The following is a 23,951-nucleotide window of genomic DNA, read 5'->3' on the forward strand; positions in this document are numbered from 1 at the left end:
TTACATTGTCCTTCATGCCCTGTATAATTAAAATTCTGTCATCATCTCCATTATGGACCTCTATTTTTGCTGGTTTATAATTTTGTCGATAATTTACTCTGAAAGGGAGGCTGTGTTATGGGATTTTGTCAAAATCAGGGGTTCTTCTTGCACTGACTAAAAATAAACACTAAGATTTTCGGAAGTGATGAATCAATTGGAGCCTTCTGGTTTAACCTGGGAGGAGTGTTATGAATTTGCAAAGTGGGCAGAAGAATCTGGGTTTTTTCAGCAAAACAAGCCTCATTGGACACCCATTTTAAAATTGATGCACCTGTCTAATGAACAGAGTAAATTTGTTCCTTTTTTTGAAACAAAGGAGTCCCCAGAAATACAGTATTTGGTGCCAAATGTCACTGCAATGTTCTGATACACAGGACCCTTCTCTTTCCAAATAGAATTTACCATCATTGGCTTCTTTTCTTCTTCTGTTTAAAAGCAAGCAAAATGTCTGAGAGAAAATATATAACAGGACAGTCATAGCACATAATTTAAATATGAAATACTAGTATTTCATACGCCTTCTGCACATATAGATATACAGATTAAGGACTTCCTAAATGAATACTGACACAAACCAATAGAAATGTTATGAAGATACAGTCTGGTTATTTTATGATTGTTCCTTGCACAACTACTGATTTTGTAATGGCATATGGTGAAGCCTTATAATGGTTTGATAGAATTGCAATTGGTCCTTCTAGGCCTGTTTTTTGCATTCTTCTTTGGCAATGAAATCTGAAACTGTTCTGAAAAGGACACAATTGACTGTCTCTCATGATCATGACTAAGCTATAAAATGTCCATTCTTTTGTAGACCATGATGTTTTAAAATGCTTCTGGTTTTCTGTCACTCTGTTTATCCTCTCATATCTCAATAACACCAAATGGTGCCATGATTTCATACCAACAGCTCCAAGTCTTCCTTTTTCTAATGGGAATTGAATTAGGTCCAAGATAATGGTATTCCTATTCTTCAGAGAGATTGACAGGGTGAGTTCAACTTTACACCTTTTTGCAAATCTATTCAGTTACTTTACTATCCTTCAGCCTCAAATCAGAAGTTTTCCTAAATTCTGAGCCACAGTGGATCATGAGTTATTACTATGGCCACAGGTATTTTATGGGAAGATAACAAGGGGGAAAACAGTGAGTATTGTGAGGAAAAGATGGAGAAACAGGAAGAAGAGGAAGGGAACCTGTCTCGTTCTCTAGTCCTGCCTGCATTGGAGTGGAGGAAATTCATGTCTTTTTGGATGTCCTCACTGCACTGCCTACTCCTGACACGGTCTGCTTTGCTGCATAGTATGAAGTGTTGCAAGAGGAATAGATATATGAGGCAGAGAAGTACCAGTTAAGGAGAGTCATATTTAGAATAGAACTTCATGCTGTTAATTCAGCTGAGCACTTGAGAATGTGTCTGGGTCACCCAGTTCCAAGAGGTGTGTACTCAACTTTTGGCACACATTTTTCTGGATATGTGGAGCATTTTTACAAGGTTTTTGAGCATTTGTGGTTTAAGAACTGCTTAAATGCTTTTCTGAGTTGGCACTGAAATGAAAAAGTAGTCACAGAGAAACTGTGAATTAAAATACCTGCCTTGTTCAGATGGAGTCCTTGAGCTCTCAGTGCCACGTTGAACTGGGGTGTGCACTGTTCATCAGGTCTGTGCTCCTGCACTCTGACAGAGAGGGCATCTAAATAAGGGGCACTTGAGAGCAGCAGGGCACAGTTCTGTGTGCCTGGCAGAAGGGGAGTGGCTGCTTGAGAGAGATGGAACAGCACCCACAAAGGGTTTAGGGTTGGGTTCATTTGGTCACCTGCCTGGGACTGCCAGTCCAGATGGATCCTAGACAGTACTGGCATTGATCTAAGTCTGTAGCTGTTGCAGTAGAGAAAGTCTCAGGCACATTTTTAGCAGAAACATAAAAATGCTGACATCTTTCTTTCTTTCTTGACTGCTCCATACATTATGTTGCTAATAGATGCCTCTCTTGAATTTCAGACAGTAAAAATAATTACCACAATTTCTCTTTTGCCTCTCCCCCTTCCCTTCTGATGGCTTCTGAGTCTCTTTGAATGAAGGTTTGGCTGCATAACTAGACCTGCATAAATCACATCAGCCCCTGTGTCTGTGTGTGGAACAGCAGCACAGGCAGGTCTCCTACGCACAAGAGAGGATTAAGAACAGATTAAGCACATTGATTCTGTTATTCCCCCAGTGTGTGCTTCATCTAACTATTGCACTATACACTTGGCACATTTGTGATTAAAGTCTGGGGAACAGATGAACATATTGTAAGCAGATAGAAAGAAGGTAGCTATTAAAATTTGTTTGAATTACTCCTCTTGCTTGTAAAAAATAAAAGCTCCCCTCAAAACCAGATCTTTTATCATGAATTCTAGAAGCAATCAGAAGTGTTTCTAAGTATCATGTCTTCCCAAATAAAGAATTTAAAGGAAAAAGTCATGTAGGAAGCTCAAAGAAGACAGAATGAGAAGGAGAAGTAATTCCATTTGGGACTGAAAACTCAATTTTGGTCGTCAAAGGCAGGTCTTCCTATGTGTTTATTCTTTACCATTTTCAGTCTGTGAGAGTTGAGGGAGCTCAGTATCTCACAGGATGTTCCAAAAAGTTTGGAATTAGCCCTCTGTGATTGCATTTCCTATTATTGAAGGAAGATGGTCTAGAACTAAAAAATTTGAATTTTCTTTGTTGTCACACCTACACTGTGTAGACAATATGTATGTACATTACCAGCTTGAAAATTTGTCCTTGGGTAGTGAGTTGGCCTAAATTCTGGATCCTAACAACACTGTGGATAATGGTAAAATTAAATTTTCATTTTACTGCTTATCCTCCAATATTAGCCTGACATTATCAGCAGTATGCCTTTATGGCATGAAGGTTAACTGCATTCTGGCTCCATTTATAAGAATGCAGCTAGGTGGGTGAAACATGTGCTTATTCCCCTCTATTCAGCACTTGGGAACCTTCATCTAATACAGTACCAGGTTTGGGTCTTCCCAGCCCATAAGATACATTGACCAACAGGAATGAGTCCAGTAAGAGGCACTTGGTGCCTCGGAGAATGTAGCATATAAGGAATAAAGATTGCACAAAAAGGCTGGGTTTGTTCAGTTTGAAGAAATCATCTGACTTCAGCTGCCTAAGGAATGGTTACAGAGAAGTTGGAGTCAGAGTGTTCTTAGAGATACAGAGTGAAAGGACAGGAAAGAACAGTCACAGCTGCAACATGGGAAATTCTTATGCAATAGGGAGATCCATCTCCTAGAGAGGCTGTGCAATCCCCACCCCAGGAGAATTTCAAATGTCAGTGCCCTCAGCAGCCTCAATTCATCTGAACTTGCATCAAACTTCAGTTCCCTTTGCTTTGAGTGGTTAGACCAGATGACCACCAAAGATCACTTCCTACCCAAATTATTTTGTGATCTACCCATGTACAAAGATTTTGTTCTCGCTTACAGTCAGCGAACCAAAATTTTGCAATATTAAAGAGAAAAAAAAAAAAAAAAGCCTTCATACTGTGGCCTAGGTTTTTTTCCAGTTATTTTCCTCCATTTTTTCCTACCCCAGTCTTGAATTCATAGCCTCTCCACAAAGTCAAAACACAAGGACAACTAATCAACTATTAATGGTAGAATAAGCTCACTGGGCTTTTCTCAGGAAAAGAATCACAAGTTGGTTTTGTATTTCTAATTGATTTATTAGTGTGCCTATTTAAGGTCATAGGATCTTTATTTGTTGGTTGAGAGGGGTTTTTTTGTTTGTTTAGTTTGGTTTGGTTTTTTCTGCCAAATTCTTTATTCTGACATTAAAGAAAAGTACTAGGAAAATTGCTCTTCCCTCATTTCAGTTGTTAGATACCTCTTCAGCCTCACTGCCATTTTTTTATTGCAAGTACCAGCTATTAAATACAATTGCAAAGGGACTATAAATTTTATTGCTGTCTGTGGAAGCCTCTTTCCATACAAATATGCTATCCAGGAATTTATTGTTCAGTGCAGAGTATCAAAAACAGTAAGTTACTTTACCATTTTGACACTCCTGTGTTTGAAGTGGTTAATACCCAGCAAGAAAATGCCACACAGATTTAAAATGGAGTTAATGTGGTACAAACTAAATTCTAAACCTGACCAGATGGGATTTTTGGGAGGTAACCATTTTAAATCCCTCTATCTCTGTTGTTTTAAAAGCTTAATGGACTGGGGAAGATAGGTAAAGTAATTGACAGATGTATCACCACCAGAGAAAATATCCACATCCTCCTCTATTATGTCAATCCTACAGAATTAGCAATGGTAACTCAGCTTTTAATTATGATACCTAGAAGGCTGTTGCAAAATACTTAAGTGAGGGCCATGTTTATGGAAAATAGAAGAAAATAAAATTATTAAGATTTTTATACACACTATGGACATTGTGCAAGCATTAGTCACCTTCCAGACACCAGGAAAACAGCAGTTTTTTGGGCCTTTTTTTTAACAGATACGGAAATTTTAGGGTTAGATGAAAATGAACCTTGTCTCTCCATCTGAACTGAGACTCAGAATAACAATAAAAAGCCAACATGAATTCCTTAGGAAGGAGGCTGAGTAAAATTTCCTGACAAAATAGACACTCATAACCTTGCACCTTTCTAATACATTCAATGAACAGTTGAACCTAAAAGATAAGCTTAGGCTTATCCCAACATGTGTTTTTAATTGTTATCCTCTTTTCACATATCCCATACTGTGTTCTTGTTCACATAAACAGGAACTAAAGACAGCCACCTTCTCGAGAGATAGTTGTAGTGTGCCAAACAAAGGATGGTCTTTCTTCCAGAAGAAAAAGCATTTATACATATATGGATTGGGTTGACTCTTGTTTTTCTCCACCTTAGCTCATGAACCCTGTGTACATTTGTTTAATACGATCTTTAATGATGTGACTAGAGCAGGAGAGTGCTGAGGACCATGACTAGGAGAAAATAGCAGGAAATGCAGCTATGGACTGCAGCTTTGTGTGAAACCTCTGCAACTTCTTTCATATTTTATTCTATTTAAAAAATGCTCAATCCCTCTAATGAAATTCTTATATGAACCACAGTCACTAAAGTGGTTGTGGTGCTTTGAAGTTTGACTTAATTAATACGACTGTAATTTGCTTCAAAGCAAATGTTATCATTCACAGCTAAAGCTTACACAGAGAGAAAGATCTAGAAGGTGCTTTGAGATGTCTTTTTTGTTACCCTTTTAGCCCTTCTAAAAAGAAGCTTCTGGTCACCTCCAAATTGCAGGCTTCCTAGAAAAAATTGCTAAATTTCTTGATGGCTAATCTCTTTCCTGGGCTTTCAAACCATAACAAGGCTTTTCTTATAAATTACTATATCTCGTACGTAGGGTAAGAGCAGAGTAGGAGCATCACGTGCCCTCATGTGGATTTTGCACAGCACACCCAATCAAGGCATCATTGTTTGCATGCTCTTTCTTATACAATCTTATCTCACAGTTCTGATTTAAGCGACCAGTTCTCAAAAAAAAAAAAAAAAAAAAAAAACAAAAAACCACAACACTAAAGGAAACTTTCAAATTATGCTGATTAAACTAACGAGCTCGCTTATTATACTGTTTTGACAATATTTCCTTTTATTTAAGCAGTACTGCGAGGCAGCACCTCATGGGGAGCAGGCAGGATGCTCTGGCTGAAGACAGACATGAGAGCACAGCATCACAATATGCTAATGGTGAGCTACCTCTGCAGCTGCAGAACAGAAACTGTGACTCAGCCACAGCTCCTTCCTTGCTACTCTTAGCTTGGGGGAAGAGTGTCAATTAGCTCCTCTTATTGTCCTTCCTGGAGCTGATTTTTGTCTCTTTGGATAAGCAGTTTATTGCTGCCATAAACAAGTGTTTCTCAGCTGACAAAAAAATACTCCTTCACTGAAGACAAAGTGAGCCTGTGTTTAATCTAAGTTCCCATGAAAAGTAATTTTTTAAAAGGACTTTTATTTAATTTCCCTTGGCTGTGTTACTAATAATACTATTTGATATAGCAAATAGACTCCTTCAAATTTTTCATTGAAACAGAAAAAAACCTTCTTTCCACAGCATGTATTTAATAACTGTTCTGCCCCCTTAAGATGTCATTTGGTGTCATTTACAGTCTGCTGCTCAAATCCCCTGGAAATAGTAAAGCAGGGGTTGGATATTTACTTTTCACTGGTTTTAAATAAAGCCTTGTTTAATCCCTAAGTGAAAGACTTGGCCTTCTCCTCGAGGAAAAGGAGCTGATAATAACTGTGAATGTGTAACTTCTGTGTCACTGTAAAAAGATCTTCACTACTCGCCTTAGCACCTTTTCCATTTCTCTTGCTGTAGGTGTGTAACGGGTGTGGAAAAACATTTGCTAGTCAGCCAAACTGCTGCATGATTCGACTGTAAGCAGTCTATATCAAAAATATTAAATTTTTTGTGGCTAACCACTCAACAGTTAGCTACCACCATAAACCAGCAGCAATTCTGGTGTGTGTTCTGAGCTGCCTTGCACCCTGGGAAGATCAGAACACCGTAGGTGGCCCAGATCGATTAAACACATTTTATTTGGAAGAGGTGTCACAGTGATTCTCCTTTCCCAACCTAACAGAACAGTTGGCAACCTTTCCAGTGACATAAAGAGATCTTTTGAAACCCACACGCCTACATAAACTCCGAACATCTTTGGTTTAAAGGAACCATGTTATAAAAGAGAAGAGGGTGCACGTGGTTTCAAAATATTTTCCCTCTGATTCTTCTTACTCCAAAACAATTCCATCTACAAATACATTTTGATAACTTACACATTTTCGTATTATCTCAAGCAGAGGGGAACTGGCATTTTTATGACCTGGGATTTGCTTGTTGGCACTTGCATTGCTGGGGAAATGCTCATTAGAACTCCAGTCAACACATTCCACTCTTTCCCAGCCTAAAGTCATCAAAGTTTAACACAGAGGCACATTTCCCAGAAACACTATTATGTCCAAAAATCTAATTTAAATTAAAAATAAAAGAGCTGGATTCAAAAATTCATGTTAAAGAAACCTCAGCATGAAATGATAGCAAATAAGAAAAGTAATTTACTAAAATTAGCTAATACCCTGTATTCATTTGTGTTCAGTGGCTGATTTTACAAGTAGAAAAGTGCTCACAGAAAGGGAATCATAAGTACAATGCAAAGTAACCATGTCCCATGGAGACTGAGTGAAGGCAGGAGGATTATTTTGTGTGTGGGCCCAAAACCATCATCCAGGGACAGTTCCAGCTGATTTCAAAGTGTTTCATATTCAAGCAGTGGAAGGCATGCCTGTATCTATTATATTATGTATGTCTTTTTGTCTGGCTGTGTCCTGGAGTGCTCTGCAGAGTGGCTGGAGAGAGTAAATTGGTAGAGTTAAAAATTAACATTAGAGGGACAAAAAGAATTAAGGACTGTGGACAAAGGAGAAGGCAAGGATATGTTTTGGAAGGGGTTAGAGAATCAATGAGGTAGAAAGAAAGAGGGAGACTACTTTCAGCCAGTACGTGTTGAGAAGGAATGAACAAAGCAGTAAGAGATCTTATGAGGCAAAGCAGAAAGAATGATGCAGAAAATACAGAATTAAAAGGAGGATATAGATTAAGGCAGACCCTGAGAGAAACAGGAGAATCACCTTAGAGGATTTTGGAAACAAAATGGTAAAATTGAGTGGGGATTAGTATTTCTCTGAAGCTTTGTCTTAAAAGAACTGCTCTTAAGAAGCACCTTCTTTAAACAGACCAAGGCCACATTCTGATCTAATTTTCACTTCCTCTCATGTAAGTTCCACTGAAACTCATGTAATTCTATGCTTACAAAATATTAAAAATGGATCTGAAGGCTGTATGAAGCCACCAGAAATATTTTGAACTTTTAAAACTGAGACTGCAATTAACTGTTCATTTGTTTCTCAAGGAAAAGGAAACAAAACGTCTAAAAATTTTGTTGATATTCTAGTGAAAATGAGTACAAAAGGCAGAAGTAAAGCAATCTCTCTTAAATAAGCCTTTCATTGAACTGTGTTCATTCCTGAATCCTCCATATTCTGCCAATTCAGATTATTTTTTTTAAGCATTTCTATATAAAAATAACTTTGAGTAGAAAACCCAATGCCTGCATTACCAAGCAAATGATTAAGGGCCAAGGTAAAAGCAAACTTTTCCCAAGTTTGTTTCTCAAATACCCTTAGGTTTGCACCCTTAGGAGGCAGGATGGAGCCCAGGGTGTGGGAGAAGTCAGTTTATGAACAGGGTGGTAGTTCTGTCACTCTCATGTTCTTGCCCTCAAACTATCCTTCACTTCAGGGTTTGCAACAGCCCTCTTGCCTCATAGAAAAATATGGATCTCAATAGCACAACCAGTTCCTCCCACCAGTACAAATATGACCTTTAAACCCACATATTAACTGTGTGCCCACAAGCTTTACAGTTCTCTCGTTAAGCATTTTAATTAAAAAGATGCAGCACTTGTTTCATCTGACACAACGCATTCAGCAAAGTACAACAGTGTAGGCACATCTGTATATTTGCATACTAGAAAAGTCTAAAAATACTTGTATAAAAGACAAAAGGTGGCTTTTGAACACATGACCCAGTCCTAGCTTCAATTATATGTTTCAGCATAAAGTATTATGATTTTGGTTTTAGCTACATGTGCGTGACTACCTAATTACAAGGCAATACTTTTAAATGAAAGGCCTTGATTCTAGCATTAACAAAGGGGTAAATGAGGACTACCACTGTTAACTAGAACGGAACTGAGCTGGTGCAAAAGTTTCTTGAAATAAGAATCTTGCTCAAAGTTTTTGTCTGTTTGTCTGTATCTGGAAGCGAAATGTGGCAAAATCCAGGTTGGCAATCTCAAACTGGCTTTTGGGATTTACACCATTAATCTAAAAACTATGATGCTTGACTGCAAGGAGCAAATGATGACAGTGTAGTTAGGCCTCAGTCTGTTACATGGACTCAGAACCATATGTGTTCCTTTATACCGAGTTTCTCTTAAGTTTGTTCTAAGAAGGGAACAGAAACAAATTTTCCATTGTAATGAGTGAACTGCATTTCTCAGGTGTTTGCTAAAAAGTACAGCAAGTACAGACAGGTGAATACATTTGTAACTTGCACAGTGTTCATAGAATACAGAGAAGAGCTTCTGAAGGAAGAGAAGTACCCTCACCAGTGGGAGCTAATGAATTAGAATATACACTGAATGGGCATAAAATTGTCCCTTCTTCTCTCATCTGATGCTGCATTTAAGTTGCACAACGAGATCTGTACAGAACTATTTGATTAAGTTCATAAGATTTGTGTGTTAAATGATTCATTAGTTTAAAACATTGAAAATAATCATATTACTCAGCTAGTGTCTAATAACTTAGACATCTAAATGTCAGGTTTTTTATGTCACAACCTCTTATCTAAGGAATATTGTATGTATTCTTCAGATGGACATCTAACTGTCTAATCCAAGAGAGGATGTCAGCATAGCCATAAATGCAAAGCATCTTTTTTCCTGAGACTCTGACAAAATAAAGCATATTGCAAATATTTAAATAAACAGTTGGGTTGGGTTTTTTTTCCCATGTGTTTTATCTTTTCACTTTCCTCTGTAAGGTAACCACTTTTGACTGTGGCGTATCTGAAATTCCTTTATTATTTATGAACACCAGTGAGCTGAGAGTATCTCTCAGGAGGGAGGGAGAGAATCAGTAGTTTAACATTTGAAGTACATCTTTCACATTCAAGATTGCAGTGGATGACTCACAGTGGGTGAATCACGTGGTTAATGTCTGGCAGTCTGGAGCATTTTTTATTACCTGAGTTCTCATGAGAATGTGGGAGGCAGCATTATGCACCAGGGCCACCCAAAGCATGCACCCAGCCTTTAGACCATGAATTTTCCTTTAAGAGAACTAAAAGCTGGGTGCTGCATGTGATCCCAGGTCTGCACTAGTTCTGCTGCAAGGGGTTTATGGCAAAAATCTGAAAACACTCTTTAGGGACAACTGGTTTATTTCACTTTGCCTGTGTGTCAGTTCTGAAACATCACTGGGATTTATTTTTTTGATTGTCACTCTGAATTGTCAGTCTTAAAGATCTATTCAGGTGTTACTTGGAGATTTCAAGATAAAAAGCATGGGCCTACTGCAAAGCCTGCTAAAGTCAGCATAAAGCTTTCCATTAATGTCAGTGGACTTCAGATCAGAACTTAAAAATATTATTCTTTCTTACCTTTTCTTTTTACTAAAGAGCTTTTTCAAGCCAAACACTTTGATTTGTGCTTAATTTTGAGTATCTATAAGTCTTAAAACTCTCACAGCTTGAACTCATTGTGCTTAGTATAGCATTCATTCATTTCTGTTCCATGATTTAGTGAACTACTAGAGTTGTATTTGAAAGGGATGGTTTGAAGTAGCTCTCTGTGTATAAGCATGCATTTGTGCATATACTAATAGACTTACAGATCAAGCATCACTTTTTGAGCTTCTTATGAATTTTCTCAGTAGCAGGATTATGGAAGTGTTGACTCCTGAGATTATTGGCAGGAAAGGGAGATTAGATAAAATTCAAAAATCATTTAAGGAGATTTAAATGTAAATGTCCATAGAGGAGTATATTGTTTGTCACTGAAAAGAAGTAAAAACAGGTTTCATTTCAAATAAGAAGTAAAGTTATAAAGCATATTCTAAGAGCTTGCTCTTAACAACTAAAAAGTAAGAAAATTACATTTTGATGATTTAGCTTTTTTTTCCCCTCATGATTGTGATGAATGAAGTTACTGTTTAAACAAGATATGCTTAATAAAAGTTTTTGTCAGGATGGATTGATGTTAATGGCATTGGTGTCATTGTTTTTCTAGATGAACAAAACTTTCTGACAGAGGAAAAATGTTTGCAAGGTTTCATTAGGAAGTCATGCATGGAGTTTTGCAAAGTCTAGACATATTTTGATGCTGAATATATAATGACATGAGTGTGGTGTGGTTATAGGCTGTTCTTTAATGGCAGTTCAGCTTTACAATGAACTTTTAGATTTTTGTAGTTAATCTAGTATTTTAATAGAGTATTTATTCATGAAGACAAGTGAATACTGTGAAAGTGGTACATAGTATTACTACATTGCCAATATCTCTAATTAAAATAGAGGATAATTTAACAGTCAGAAGTATATTCTTATCTGTGCATGGTAAATGTCATGATATCCCTCCAACTGACAGGAAAACTGATGCACATATTTGTGATGTATCCAGAGTAAATCAGAGGCAGAGCTCTTAACAGCTAGCAGAAATATTTCCAGAAGCATATTTCCAGAATATATTTCTACATATTCTAACAAAAACAGAGCAATATCTTCACAGTTCATATCCATACTTAAAACATGTAGGCAAGATGTATGAACCAATTTCCCCAAAATGACTGCCACAGTTCAGTAAAAATATTGTTTTCTGATTTAAATAGATGTGCTCATGTAATACCAGAAGGCATTCTTTACACTGACTGCCTGGGAAATTGTCAAATGTTTTGAGTAACTTCTTTGAGCATAAATCCCCTGTCAGTAATATAACTGGCTACAGTTGTACCTCAAGCTAATAGCACTCTTGCCCACAAATGGACTGAATGAAAAATATATTAGAGGCCATTATAAAGTCCAACTTTTAATTTAGTTTCTTTGGATGGCTCGTGATAATTTGAAGTCTTTAAATCAAAAGTAGTTAGCATTCTAAAAGACATTATAGCTCAACAATTATGAGCACAAAGTAAGAACTCCTGGGTGATGTTCTTTGGCCTGTGGGAGGCATGAAGTCGGAGTAGATGATGGTAATTGCTTCTTTAGCTGCCACATCTATGAATCTAAAGTACCTTTTCCACAGTCCTGAGGGGAGGGAAGAATAGATGGTCATCAAGGAACAGTGGTTTCTGTTAATGCAGCCTTCCAGCTACCATTTCTGACAGCAGCTCTCTGTACAGACATCACCATTCTGCTCCTTTCCATCAAGCATGGAAGTGATTAAAAACTTTTAGAAATACTTGTATAAGGTGATATTCAAGATATTGACTTTAGCTAAATGATAGTTAGGGTAAGTTACACCTCAATATCATTCAATCTTTCCATTTTACAACTCATCCTAAAAGTCATTTTGCTAAAGGAAGCAGACCTATTACTGCTGGTGATTTATTCAAAGGAGCTTATTCTGGTTCCCTTGGGGCTGTCTCCAGGTGCTTAAGGCATATTTCCCTAACCAACTTCATACTCTGTAAAATCTTTTGTCTCTCTTTACCTCTCTTATCCGGAAAGGATCAAATTTTCTCACCTTGAAACAAGCTTGTTCTACCCTTTTGAGCAATCATGGGAGAGAGAGGCATCATTTAGATATTCTTACAAGTAATCAGGAAGGTAATTGCTAGATTAGCTGCCACTGCAGAGTTCTCTTCAAATGCAATCTTACTTCAAAAACAAGGGACTCCCTGACCTCTGCAAAATTAATAATGTCTAAAATCCACTTAGAAACTCCTCAGCCTTCATGTGGGGGTTTCTCAGATTTCAGCCTTTCTAGAAAAACAGGTAATATTCAAAATCTTTCCTCCCACTCATCCTTCAGTCTTTGGAGCTGAGTGTGAAAGCATCTTGAATTCACTCCATTTAAGCCCTACCTGAATTCCTGCCTCTGGTTTCTGCACTGCAGTGCATATCTTAACCTTTACTTCTTGAATTTCTCACTTTACTGTGGATCAAATATCCCAATAAATGTGCCATTGAAGAGCATAATTAATTTAGGTGATGAAGCTGTGGCTGTTGCAACCACACAAAGTTCTAGACAGCAACTCTGCTGTAGAGCTTCACTGGACGTTTTCTGTGCTGCTGCTGGGGAATTCATCTTTTATTGAACATGAATACAGTAATGAGGTCTATGGCCACATTTCTAAATCTTACTTGTGTGTAAAACTTTTTGTTTAGGGATAATTAATTTGTGATTACAGATTTATCCATTCTGGTTTATTTTCTCCCGTTCCCCTTCTGTGTCCCTTACTCAAAAAAATCCCACAAGAAATTTTGTATTTATCCCCAATTTCTTTCTGCTCCATTGAAAACTCTTCCATCTGGCATCCTACAGTAAGTTCTATATCCCTTTGGGCAGTAATTCCTTTTCATTTCCCTGGTGTTCTGGAGGGAGCTTCATTCCTTGGGTCACCTTGGAGGGTTTCCCAGTGGGGGTAACCATTGTGCTCAGGTGTCCTTCATTCCTCACTGACCACATTACTGGGGTTTCTCCACCTGTTGCCAGTTCTGTGACCTGTGCAGGGTCTTTGTGTTTAATATGATTAACCTGTAGTGGGATAACCCAACATCATCAAATTTAATTTAGTATTCTAGGCAAAGCTGGCGAGGAGGGCAGGGATCTGGGATGTGGCATTAGCAATGATGGTGAAGGAGGAAGGGAGTAAGCAGTGGAGGAGGTTTATTGTGTAGCTGGGAAGCAGTATGGATGTTTTTTCTCATCCTGTAGCAACAGGAACTGAGGCAACTGCCAAGAGGCACCTAATGTCCCCTTCTGGCAGCACAAGCAGAAAGACAAGAAGTTCACAGCTTGATTCCTTGCTTTTGGCAGCTCAAAAATGATAAATACAACAGGAGTGCTCTGGAAAACAGCCTGATGAAAAGGTATAATTAGACATCATTTACCCGTGGCAGACAGAGGAGGTATGTACTTATAGGCTTACAGCACTTTCCATACTGCATTCTTTATTAACTCTTTGTTCCTACTGGAAAATTTAAATTGGCTTTAAATATGCTTGGGTACCACAGTGAGAAAACAGTTGTTCTGTAAGTCAGTCAAGTGGGTTTGAATAACTGCTCAGTTAATAGTTTGGAAACGTGCTAGCAGGTTTTGAATTGTTTGTTGTTCTTCTCTTTTGGTGATGCACAAATAGCTTGAACTCTTTGAGGAAAGTATGATGAACCTATCAGCTGTGGCAGTAAAATGCTGGAGATTCAGCCCTTGCCTTGTTCCTTCAGCTGGGAAGATAAGAAAAATCTCTTTTGCCAGGAGATAAGTGAAGAGGTGCGAATGGGTGACTGCTCAGTTGACAAGTGAAATTCAGTGGAGGATCTGCTCTGTCAGTAGCTGAGGAAATGGCTGTGGCAGTTTGTCTTCTCAGTGATTTGTTGCTGCCCTCCATTGCATCCTGCACAGTAAGCAGCAGGAGTGCTCCTTGCCAGAGAGTAAAGTAAGTTAAAGCTTACCTTCAGCTGCCAAGGAAAACTGTTAAATTAGCCTTGTTGGTTCTAAATTGCAGTAGCTGAGGAGCATTATTCTGAGCCATTCTCCTGACTCAGCTGAAGGTAGCAGTGTGCTGGTGAGAAGGTTGGAGCTTTTTAGATCAGGGTGGAATGGAACCTTCATCTCACCAAATACAGGCCAGTGGAAGACAAACACTTCCTTCAGACCTGTCTCACCTGCAAATAATAGCCTCTCCGAATTTTTTTCTTCTGGAAGACTAGTGGGATTTACACTCTGTTACGCTTTATGACTCATGGCATTTAACATGGTCTAAAGAAAATAACGTGATTTATATATTCAAATAAATATCATTTATTGATTCACAAAATTAGACACAAAACTACCTAAACGCAGAAGGGGAAGAAAAAAAAAGTAATTTAAAACTTGCTTTTTGTCTAAAAATAGATTTGATAATTGCTTTTTTTCCTTAGCCACTTCTGTATCCTAGATATCCTGGAAGAAAAAAAAAATCACCGTAGCTGCATTTTTTTCCGACCTCCCTGTAGTAAAATGGCAGTCTACCAACAACTGTCAATTTGCAAATAAAGGTGAACAAGTAGCTCTTCAGCTGTCAGGCAGCTGATTTCAGGATGTTAAGTAAGCCTTGGGGAGATGCTGGGATGCCATGCTGTCCATGAGGCAGCCTTGTTTAGAAATGGAGGAAGCACTACAGACAGCAAAAAAGTCTCTCTGGGCTTTACACCTGCTGTTTAGGGGGCTCTGTCTCCTGCATCATTCCCTAAAGGAATCATATGAAGCGGTAAACTTGTAAAGTCCATCTGAGGCAGAGCAATCAGCACCTCTCAAAGGACACTATAGCATGGAAGACTGGCTTATATGCTTCTTTCTGCCTTTTTTTTCTGGGATTTTGGTCTCAACATCAGTTTAGCATTAACATGAATTTTCTCAATATCACTCAAGCTGTATTCCAGGTGTTGGGGTTTGGGGACCCAACAGACATAGGTAGTACATCTATGTGAATGGTATTCACATTTCTTGGTTGACACTTTGTTGGTTCTTGCTTAGCTTGACTGGAGTAGCCAACTCAATCTCCTGGCAAGCCAAGTAATGCATCAGAGTGCAGCTGCTTTGAATATGTGGCTGCAGAAGGTTCACCCTGTGCTGCCCAAGGAAACCACATCCACATATCAGTAACCAAAACATGCAGCTGGAGTCCATGCCCAGCCTTGGAGCTGGAGCTGATCAGTGCAAGAGCCAAATGCTTCCAAGTACACCTGGTGAATGTGTGTGCACAGGAGGATCAGTGGGCCCATATGGACAGTCCTTTCTCCCAGAATTATGCTGGAAAACTTTTCTTCCTAGTACATCAATAGTGACAAACTCATGAACATTGCACTAAAAATCCCAGGAGCCCTTGTAAAATCTCTTCAGGGAATCAAATGCTGATTTTATTTTTTATTTTTTTTTTCTTTAGGATGTGTTCTTTCTTTTCTCACTTATGTAAAAAGAATAATGTCCATAGCACTGGCACACACTTGCAGTAAATTACTATTGATTTTATCAAATCACTCAGCTGCATACCAGTGCTCAAGCAGCTATGGGGGCATTTATTACTTCCTATCAAGTATTCTGCATTGATGAGCATGGTGTGCTGGGAACGGTGCTATTTACATTGTGGAAGAAAATCACTCTGAAAATATAGCCAGTTTGTTAATTGCTAAAATGTTTTCCTTACTGGTAATTGGTTCATTCCTCTCTCCACACCCCAATATGAGAATTTACTGACAGACTCTTTCAACAAGGAGGGAGGTAGGAAATAGTAATGAAAAGAATAGATAGGTTGTTACTATAAAAAAGAAAATTAGTCTTTCAGAATGCTATGGAAGAACTTCATACATTCATCTCTAGTAGATGTCTCTGAACCTTCATTGTATTCTACTCCCTAGTTTATAGCCTGATCTAAAGATATTTTTCTGTCTTTCTCTTTGTGTATTAAAAAGAACATTGTGTGTGTAGGGGAAGTTCAATATAGTACTTGGGTTGCACTTACTGCACTTAGAAGTGATTTAATTCCAATAATCTGAAATGACAAGTACTGTATGGGTTTTCTCTTGGCATTAATAGGATCAAATCAGAAGTGAGATATATACTGACAGAGAGGCAGGAATTAAGGATCATAAAAATAACATTTGAAATGGTTCTTAAATTGAAATAAAGCTCAAAAAAAAAGTGCAAGTTAAAAAAAACCTAAGCAGTGGGAACAAAGGAAATGTACCGTTCACTAAAAGAACTAAGGGTAGGAACAGGTGAAATAAAAATGGCAGAGAGAACCAGTCTTGCTAAATATGAAAGGCCTATATGCTGCTAAAACTGTATCATGCTGTATAGTTTGGAAACTTAGATAATACTTTTTGCTCTCACAAAAAAGATCTGAATAAATCAGTGGAGACTGAATGAACTTAAACAGCAGTAGCATTATTCCTTCATCCATACAGACTCTACAGAGGGCTGTAGGATGAAAGAGATGTAAAAAAACATACAGATGGATGCAGATTAAATTTGGAATACGATCAAATAATCTTTTATGTTCGAACAGTTTAATAATATCCCATGTTTTAGTTCAGATATAGCATCTGACAACAGACATGATGCTAATCCCTTGTAATGAAAAGAAAATTATTCAGCTATGTTGCTTGCTGGGAATTCTTGTATCCTGTTTGTTGCATCTTACCTCTTCCTAGGTCAGCAAATTCGTGGTAAAGCTGCTAAATATACATAGTTAAAGTTCATTTAGACTCAAAAGTAGTTCTGGATCACCTTTGAAAGTGGTGTTTTTTTACCTATTAGTTGTTCTAGGCCTGTTCCAACAGCAAATGTGAAAGAATTCAAACGGGCATTGATTCAGGGTCGCTGCCTGCAAATTCCCTCTATATCTACATCTCTCTCCATTACCACAGCCAGGTCAATTTTCTCTCAGTGTAGAAAGATAAATTATTATATCAATATAGAAAATATCAGTTTAAAAACTCCCATTACTGCATTTCAGCGCCATGCAGAATAATCAATACAGAATTGCTCCCTCTCCAGTACCTGTATTCCTTCTGGATTTCATCTGTAAGTCAGGAGTCCTTTTTGTACTGTGATTATGGAAAAAGATTTTCTTCAGGCTTGGGAAGAGCAAAGACATACCAGGAAGAACTTGTGTTTCTCTTCTCTAATCATGCAAAATTCTATCTCAATTACTTTTTGTTGATTTTTTGGATCTTTCCTTTTTCCAGATCATTTTTAGTAAGTCCATACAGCACTCTCTGCATTTCTGTTCACTGCCTTTTTTGGAGAAACTTTAAGTTGCAGTACTAAATAATATGCAGCTCAGCACTAAATAAAAAAATTATTAACATACTGTTTCAGTCTAGATATTAAAATTAATTTTATTCTGTTTATTTATTAATTCAGACCTTCAGCAGTGTGTTAGAACGATTCATACCAAAAAGACCCAAATGAAACCAACCAAACCAAAACCCAAAACAATCACAAAACTCAAACAAACAACTAAAAACCCAAACAAAAAGCCAAACCAAACAAACAAAAAAACCAAACCACCACAAAACAGGTCATAAACAGAAAAAATCATATTAACCAGCAGTGAAGTGGAACTAGTCTGAGCAATTTCCCTTTGAGATGGTCTTCTGTTCAAGTAGTACAGTATTTTTCTAACTATGAAAATGTGACTATTTCAAGCACTTAAATCCTCCTGGTATTAGTCACATCACAAACCAGTTGGTCACATGTAACTCTCAAAACTGCAATAGGAGTTACACTCCTAAGTCCCCCTGTATCAGTTAATGTGATACAGAGTGTATGCAGAAATCAAACAGCATGAAAGCAGCAACAGCTTTTCCCAGCTTTATTGAGGTTGATTGTTAATCTTTGCTCCTAAAAAAAAAAAAATAAAAAAAAAAAAATTAAAAAAGTATTTGCTGCAATCCAGTCAAAAAAACACTTTAAATTTGACAAAATAGGATTTACATGGCACTGTTGGATGTAAGAACCCTAGAGAAGGCATTACAGAATTATTCAGGTCGTGTGTATTTTGATGTTCTATATTTGGTTTTTTTATCTGACATCCAGTGTGCCCAGTGCCACAAAGTTGGTGTCTGCTGTTAAATATGGGATGACAATACTCAAGAGAGGTACCTCTATCTAGACTTGTCACTTCTGAAATAAACCCCACAGTGTAGGGGATTCAGGTTTTCTGAGACTAAAATGAGAAATACACAGTGGTTATTTGGTATTTTTACATTTTTTCATATTTTTACATAATTTTACATGCCCATCTCAGCATCCTGATCTGTAAGTCCTCAAGCTGAAGGCCTCATTTTCATACCTTGTAACCTCAAAATTCTCATTAACTTCTGTGAAACCAGAAGGCAGGCACTCGGCCTTGACAATCAGGCCTTGGTTCAGACTCTCGGATACAGAAACTAAACATTAACGCACAAAAATTACTGAGATTTGGAGCAAGGCACTTTTCCAATAGTCAGTGGAAAAAGGTGAAAGTTTATTCAAGTTCTCAGAATATTTATACATTGGAACCTGTTCTTGAATGTTCTGAGGATTAGCCTGCAATTTTGGCACTTCTCCAGCTTTTTGTGTACCCTTTCTCTAGTTGCAATTAACCCTTTATTTCTTCATGTTGTCTTTCATACCTACACCAACAATCCTTATTTGGCTTTCTTTTGCACCTCTGTGTAATTTGTCTTCTCAGAGTAAAATGGAAAGGTGTTGAAAATTACACAGGAAATTCTATTTTCCTGACACAATTGCCTGGATGTCATCTTGAATTGGAGGCCGGAATGTCAAAGGTGTAAAGGAGAGGATAGGCATAAATATCCCAAGAGCTTTAGAAGGCAAGTCCTGGAAATTATGCTTATAGTAATGTTTGGTGTTTAACTCCAACGTGATATTGTAAAAGATGCTGCTTAAAGTTTAACAAAGTTACATTGTTGGGAAAATAGGCTAATGTCAAAAGAAATATTTTGGGATATGAAGAAAATCCATACATATTTTCCACCTCGGCTAAAGCAATGTTTCTAGACTGTCAAACACTTTCTACTTCAAAAAGATACAGCCAGATAGTCCAGAATCTAGAATTTAGTTAGTTAATTTAGTTAGTTAGTTGACAATATAAACTGTTGATGAAACACTGGTTTGCTTTAATAGAGAAAAAACTTACAGAAGATGGGAGATTATTCTGTAGGAGGCTACCGGAGCTTTTGAGAACACTGCTTTTCTTGTCCATTACAAGACCTGAATTTCAGCAGCAACAAGGGTTTTTGTGTTAATAAGAAAGATTTCTGATTTCTGATTATTAGGGCTGGAATAAGAGACTGGAATCTGCACCATTGATCTGAAACAAAAAAAAAAAAAGAAAAAAGAAAAAAACAAAACAATCAAAACAAACAAAAAAACCCAAAACCAAACAAACAAAAAAAAAATCAAAAAACCAACCAACCAACAACAACAACAAAAAAAACCCTAAAAAAACCCCAACTAACAGTTTAAACAGCATCTCTTGTCAAGGACACTCACAGCTGTCTGACCAGAAGAGGCCTGACTTGGAAGACATTTCAAAGCCTATTTCACATTAATTTATGTAAATATCTCACCATTGCTGCCATAAACTCTTAGGCACTAATAGGCCCTTGTTTGCTTAATGGTTGCCCTAAACATTAATCTTTATATTAGCAATGTTAATTCCCTTGTGAGAATTTGAATAAGAAATTCAAACTTCACGCTGGCAATGATGTCACCTGATTATTCCTTGCCACAGGTTCTGAGGTGCCTGTTCTGAGCTGCTACTTTTCACAGCTTTTCAGTGGCTGCTCCAGCTCTTGTTCTAAACTCATCAGTCATAGTCATGCATGCACTGAAGTCAAAAGAGTCACCAAACTCATTGTGCAAGACAGATCCTGACACTGCAGATTTACAGCACTTACAGATTTTGTGTCGGTGGAAGGTGACTGCAACTGTTTATTATTCACATTAGATGGGTTATGACCTTTAAGCCAGCAGGAAAAATATCTTGTGCTGCTGAACTCTGTAAGGGGCTGGTTAGGGAGCTCGGTGAGAGGAGTGACAGAACAAACCCAAAAAATCAGAATGAAAGGTTAAATGTTCAAAGTGCCCAGGTCAATAATGGAGACCATCTATGTGTTTAGGGAACATGAACAATGGAGACCATCTATGTGTTTAGGGAACCTAAATATGATGCTTAGCACCCCAAAATGCTAAGGTTTCTCAAATTTTATTGGAGTGTGTGAAAATTACGGGTTCTCAGAGTTATTTTTTAAAAAAAACCTTTAATTTAGTTCCCTTTATATGTGGTTATATTAGGTTCCTTTATATATGAAGTGCATAAAACTAATTTTAACCACCTGACTACGAATATTTTAATAAAAATATAATTAAAAATCAGTCTACTTGCACACTTTCTGCAGAAGGGCTCTATTTTTTATAGCTAGACGGTAAGAAGTTAGGAACTTTAATTTTGTGCAGTCTTCCCTTTCCAGTAGTGATCTGATAATGAACTTTTGTCTTTATGAGGAGAATAGAATTTAATAATTTTTTAATATATCCATCATCAATATATAAATTAATTCTATTAAATTTGTGTTGTATTGTTAGTAAAGAACAATACATCAAGCCTATCTTTGATATACTGATAATTATTTCATTAAAAGGACATTTATGTATTCAGCATCAAACTAGTATTTCTCTCCTTTTTATCTTCCATTTTGTTCCATTCCATAACTTTAAAAAAAAAAAAATCCAGAAAAATAAAACCTGTGAATAGAACTGTCAAGGTGTAAATTTACTTCTGTTTAAAAGCTGTGGTATTGATTTTATTATGTGTGTGAATCCAGATGGCTTTGGTTCTTTCCCTGCACAAGAATATGTTATTGGGTTGAGCTTGCTAGGTGACTGTCTGTAGTTAAAGGAAAAAAGCTTTTTCCTGGAAAATGTCAGTGTTAGTAAAGTGTTCTGCAATGATTCTACCTAAATGGAAATGATTCATTAAATCAAAATGGCACAAGACACTTTCTAAGTGATTCAATGTAAATGTATGGTGCATTTTCTCAGCTTATGCATTGTGACGATTGTAATTTAGGACCCCACAACTGGGGGTTTAGATAGAAAAAAAGGATTGCTTTAAATGTGTCATAAGAGATACAGTCTCACTAAAAAACCTGGCCTATAGTACACAGTGGGATGTCATGCTCCCCACCTGGAAATGGAGCAGAGTCTACAAAGGGCATTTTTTTCCACAGACACCTCCAATGTCAAATTTTCTCTAATTGCAGAGCGAAATATCCTTTTATAATGTAAAGAGTAGGGGAAAGTTCAAAACTCATCTATTAAAATAGAAAAGCTTATGAAAATGAGAGAAAACTGTCACACACCACGGGCTGGGGTACCTTTGTGAAAGTTATTTGAAAACAGGAAATATCTCTCAGCTGCCCTGTGTCTGAACTCACATTTTGCTCCTGGTGGAGATGCTGTGTGTGGTGCTGCTTTCTTTAATGCTTCTGCCACTCCTCCTACCGAGGTCATTCAGAGTGGGGCACATCACTTCCTACCTACACAATATGTGGTGATAAGAGATTAATTAAATATTTTTACAAGTGTCTTTGCTAAAAAACGCACATAGGAAGAATCATATCAAAGAAATCCTAAGAGGAAAGGGAATGGAATTTGGAACTGGATATCAATATTCCTCAATGCCTATTATTCCTGAATCCCAGAAACGTAATAAATAGTCCACAATAGCCACATGTTTTATGAGCAGCAGATTGCTGTTTTGACTGTAGGCTTCAGACGTGGAGTAAAGGGATTATTTGTTACTGTCTTGGTCATCTGTGACTTACAAATAAATGCAAATCTCTTTTCTCTACTTGTCAGTGTATGATAGGTCTAGGTAAAATCCCATGGTGATTCCAGTATGTTTAAGAAAAGGAGGCATTTTGTATTTCCTTGATTTTGATTTTCAGGATCATAATGACTGTTGACATTTTTCACATCACTTGGTGTTGAGTTGTACCTTTAGATATTTAACAGATTTTTGCAAATGGCTGCAAACTCCAGCACCCACTGAAAATGTAAATGTGGTGTTAAGGGCAGTCCAGAGTCCCAGGCAAGTACTTTAAGAGTGAAACTCCAGCCAGGATGTTAGATGGGGAGGAAAGTTGTTGGTCACTGACAAAAGCACTGTTCCAGCAGCTCCATGGGGCTGTTCCAGCAGCGCACAGTTGGTCTCCACTGTCTCACATTCTCCACACTGACCATAAGCTTTTGAGCACGAGCTGAGCAGCTTCAGCCTGTTCTGCCGCAGCCTGTGCCAAGTACCTGTGCACATTCCCAGCCAGCATTCCCCTCTCCACCAAATGCAAACCTGCTCTTTGTCAGAAAGTCCCCCTGTGGCCTATCCAACATGTGCTGCAAGGGTAATGTTTTGTAAGTGAGGAGGAGAGCAAAAAACAGAGGGAAGCAAATGTCAACCAGCAAATAGAAGTGGAAACACCTGTTTGGCAGTGAGGAACAGCTGTACATGTGCAGCTGATGCTCTCTCTCTCTCTCCACAAGCACCACGTGCTTGTTGCTTTACTTAAGGTTGACCAGGTTCTCTGTTGATCTGGAGGATTTAGTTGATGCTATTTAGAAAAGGAGACTTCTTTACCCGGTGGATTTACTCAGCTTTAATAAGAACTCCTGGGGCAAATAGCAGATTTATAAAAGTTGTATCTATTTTTTAATTTTATTTCCACTAGAGAAGAGTTTTGAATGAAAGTTTTCTTACCACTGATCCTTCAAATAAACCAGGGGTGAATTTTAGAGAATGATATGAGCACTAGATTTTATTTGGGTTTCTTTTTTTTTTACCTTCTGCCTCCATTTACCTTTTAACTGACCCTGCAAGCACTCTCATTCATTAAGGATCTACATGAAGTGATTGTACTTGTTGGAATCTGTATATGATCTTTGTTTTTGGAGTTTGTCTTCTTTATTTTTTTTTTATTAGGAATTTTTTCCTCTTAGAAAATGCAGTTCCATTGTAACCTAAATGCATCCTAAGTTACTTACATAATCACTTTTATTACGATAGTTTATTCAAAATTAATAATACATCTTTCCTGCATGCCAGAAAAGAGCCATTCCTCAATCATATGTGGGCACTTAATTCCTACTGGAGAGTATCCAGCTCACAGTATAATTATGAGCAATAGCTAAGAACCATCAAACTCTATTGCATTGAACCATGAAGGATAGAAAGTATGAGAACACAGGTTTTGTAGAGATATGAAAGCTGGAAATAATTGGCCTGCAAGCTGAGTGTAGATGCTGAGACGTCTTAAACTGGGCAGAGTAGTCCAATCACAAAAAGAATTAACTGTTTTTGGACTCCAGGCCACCACTTATAATTGTAATAACCAAAATCAGCCTCTCTCTGCGTTTCTTTTTCTTTCTTTCTTGAAGTGTAGATGTGTTGTATGCCAGTAATAAGTAATTAGCTTAAAGATAAGTAACTTGTGAAAATTCAGACAGTTGAAAATCT

At 37.5% G+C, this 23,951-nt stretch overlaps 1 long non-coding RNA gene across 1 annotated transcript in view; it reads left to right on the forward strand.

The window, feature by feature from the left end:
• The window catches only part of LOC113948147, a 52,155-nt gene extending 38,379 nt beyond the window's left edge, over positions 1–13,776 (forward strand). The window contains exons 3-4 of the long non-coding RNA XR_003528012.1: positions 6,424–6,482; positions 13,706–13,776. This is a non-coding gene — a long non-coding RNA (uncharacterized LOC113948147). The remainder of the gene's footprint in view (positions 1–6,423; positions 6,483–13,705) is intronic.
• The last annotated feature ends 10,175 nt before the right edge of the window (positions 13,777–23,951 follow it).

The sequence above is a fragment of the Corapipo altera genome, unplaced genomic scaffold, assembly GCF_003945725.1.
Source record: "Corapipo altera isolate COAL_440 unplaced genomic scaffold, ASM394572v1 65, whole genome shotgun sequence".
In the NCBI taxonomy this organism is placed as follows: Eukaryota; Metazoa; Chordata; class Aves; order Passeriformes; family Pipridae; genus Corapipo; species Corapipo altera.